This window comes from Erpetoichthys calabaricus, chromosome 4, assembly GCF_900747795.2.
Source record: "Erpetoichthys calabaricus chromosome 4, fErpCal1.3, whole genome shotgun sequence".
NCBI lineage: Eukaryota > Metazoa > Chordata > Cladistia > Polypteriformes > Polypteridae > Erpetoichthys > Erpetoichthys calabaricus.
In genome coordinates this window covers 269,098,402-269,102,133 of record NC_041397.2, presented here as the reverse complement: position 1 = coordinate 269,102,133, position 3,732 = coordinate 269,098,402, and positions in this window count along the sequence as shown.

Below are 3,732 nucleotides of genomic sequence, written 5' to 3'. Positions count from 1 at the left end.
TAGAGTGTTTAAAATATGTTCTAACTGCAAACATATCAAATTTAAGTATTAATTTTAAAAAAAGCTTTAATTTTTTTAATGAGGTAATTGTAGTCAAAGTGCCTGAACCAAACAAAGTTCTATTTTATAAAGTAATTCTCACTCCCTAATATCTATTGCTCAGAGTCAAATGCAATTAAAACAGGTACAGTCAGTATTTAGTTCATCTTTAAGTACTGAACCTTTTATGCAATTTTATGTCCTAACCTGTCACACCACAGTAAGAAATGATCCATTATTAATAAATGACAATTTTTTGTTTTGTGTTTTTGACAAATGTGTGTTTTTTGGGAGTTTTTTTGTACACTTCTCCAACGTTTCTGAACAGGTCAGTCTACATTTATCCACTACTGTAAGCCGGCAGCCTTTCAGTGTTGTGGTATCTTTGTGAAATGTTCACCATGCATTCTGCATACATTTGGCCAGAAAGAAGGTAAGTGAGCTTACAGAGACTTTTTTTTCTATATCCCTTCAACCATAAAGTCGTCATACAGTTCACAGCATGCAATGGTGTCTTAAGATGCTACTTTATGTGGACCAAGTTTAAGAAGCACACCTGAATGACAATATTTTATATGATTGTGTAAAATGTATCCTTGTAGCCCTCTGGTTATAAAAATACTACAATAGGTTTTTTTACAAGAATTTTTTTTTTTTTTTGGAATGGAAAGTCTCATTTCATGACAGTACATAAATTTCAGTTCACCATCTATTAACTTGAAGAGTTTTTAACCTGCCTGATATTTGATGCTCCCCAAGAAGAACCATTTAGACGTTACAAAAAATGGTCACCACCATTTTAACAGTTTGATTACTTTGAAATAACTGCATTAGTGAAAGTAAATGTAATATTTTAGTAAGGTTTTGAACTGTGCACTTGGTAATGGAGGTGGTGTGTGTGTGTTTCCCATCCTGATCAGAGGCTCATATCAGCTTCTAATAGAATATTGAATTTTCTAAGTAGCTGTTTTAACATTTACTGTAGGGATTACTTAAATAGTATGTAGTTGTAAATCAGTGTGCCAAAATAAAATGTCTCTCTGGGGCCATTCTGTTATTCCTGTTTGAATATTCTTAGAATGTTAGAAATTTGACAAAAGAGAGGAGATCATTCAGCCCATCAGGCGTGTTTGTTTAGCTATTAGCTAAACAATCTCATTTAAATTTTTCTTAAAGGTTGGCAAGGTTTCTGCTTGAACTACTTCTACTTTGTTCCAGACTTTAACACAAAAAGTGCTTCCTGACTTAGTTTTAAATGCACTTCCCCGTAATTTCCATAGATATCCTCGAGTACGTGATTCACCATAAAGCTGATCAAATTTTGCTATATCTACTTTTTCAGTGCCTTTGATTTTAAATGTCTGGATTAAATCGCCACGCAGTCTCCTTTGTTCCGACTGTTTATAACTGCTGCCTCATGGATTCAGGTACCGGGCCTGTGTACGTTCTTCTGAGTTCACGTTTGCTTCATGCTGCTCCCCAGAGATGTGTCACTGGGTGAGTGGATGATGTATGTCTGAGTCTTCTAATTAGTAGACCAGCATCCCATCCAGGGTGGCCTGATGTTGACAGTTTACTTTATTTCATGGGGGTTTCTAATGCGATAAAGGGTTTGGGAGAAAAATCTTCAAGGCAGGGAACTACAGGATACTAAATGCGCTCACTCACTGCTGAAAATTCGCAACTTCAGGACAAATCCTGTAGAAAACTATTGGTTCTGTTCGCACCCATGTGAAAATAGGATAACTGAGAAGCCTCGGGTGAACACACAAATTTACACAATAGTATAAAATGCATTATTTTAACCCCTTTATGGGAGCACTGACACAAAAGAGATGACCTATGTAGACTGGTCAACAGAAAAGCAACATATATGCTTTTCTATTAGTGTCCTTCCTGAGAGTTGGAGGTTTTTGCTCAGCAAGTAAGATTTGGAGTACAAGCGCCAAGCATGCGTATCTGTCAGATAAGGGTATTAAGATTTGAAATAAATTTCTTATATGGGTGTCAGGAGTGGAAATACCTTCTTGGAATATGGAAACTTTAAGTAGAAAAGTGTAGCAGTGTTAGACGGGAGGACCTGTTATGGTTCCATGTTGTAGACTGTTGATAATGAACACCTCCTATTGATTCTTACATCCATGCTGTGGCAGTGACCATGAATGGCAGCCAGTGAGGGGGCTATGGTAGGTGCCAAGGATGATCTCTTGCATTCTTTTATTATTATATCAAGCCTGCTTACTCATTTTTGATTAACTAGAGCCCAGAATTTCCACTGGCAGCACTGAGCACAAGGCTGTTAAACAACTTTACAATACACTACTATTCTATGAAAGATCTGCATATGCCAATAGGATGTAGGAAGAGAAACCACTTGAAAGGGGTTGAGAGTATCCTGAATAGTTAAAATGTGCCACTATACTTTGTGAGGAGAAAAGAAAAATTGGTTAAAAAAAAATCCAAATGGATTTGAACCATTGTGACTACGAGCCCCACTGTAAAGTGGAATATGTAACTTAAATTTCTTATGGTACAATTCTTTGTGGGCGGCACGGTGGCGCAGTGGGTAGCGCTGCTGCCTCGCAGTTGGGAGATCTGGGGACCTGGGTTCGCTTCCCGGGTCCTCCCTGCGTGGAGTTTGCATGTTCTCCCCGTGTCTGCGTGGGTTTCCTCCGGGCGCTCCGGTTTCCTCCCACAGTCCAAAGACATGCAGGTTAGGTGGATTGGCGATTCTAAATTGGCCCTAGTGTGTGCTTGGTGTGTGGGTGTGTTTGTGTGTGTCCTGCGGTGGGTTGGCACCCTGCCCGGGATTGGTTCCTGCCTTGTGCCCTGTGTTGGCTGGGATTGGCTCCAGCAGACCCCCATGACCCTGTGTTCGGATTCAGCGGGTGGGAAAATGGATGGATGGATGGATGGATGGACAATTCTTTGTGGCAGCAATATTTAAGGTTAAGCCCTCCGTACCTACTCCAAAACCTTGACTTAAAAAAAGGATTGAATTTTGCAGTTCCATGATATTGCGAGTCAACGGTAGGAGATGCTTTCCTTCTCCTTTGACTACTTTGCATCTCTGCTTTAGTTATCTGGCAGGGATGGGGATGATGAGGATAGTACATTGATTTTATAACGTATATATGATTATTGTACTCAAATGAGGCTGTTAACTTGACAGTGGCACATAAGTGGAAATCTTGAATCGTATCAACTTTTTAAATCAATAAAAACCCACTTAAGAATTAAAGATCCCTTGCTTATGTTGAGGAACAACTGAGGGGAAAATAGAAAACTGGGGAAAACATCTGTGTATCCAGAGTAAAGACATCCAAGAACAAAAATCTAAAGTCAAACTTTTTAGTAATTTGACTGGGTACCATATCCAGTGAAGCTATTTCTATTTAGGATTAAGGTGTCCTCCAGGTGGCGCCCTGTCACAGCTCAGCAAATCTGAAGCATCTTCAAAAACACTTTTTAAAATAAACTCCTAACTAACAAGCATGGTGGATGTACTAGGTAGGAGTAAACTGCACACCAGACAAATACTAAATTGCCTGATTTCTGTTTTGTAGATTAAGATCAACTTGGAGATTAGCAGAAGTTTCCATTTAAATGATTGTCAACTTGCAATCACATCCTTCAGTATTTTGAGGTTTGTGTTTCAAATAGCAAAATAGCCGCAAAATACTCACTAATAGA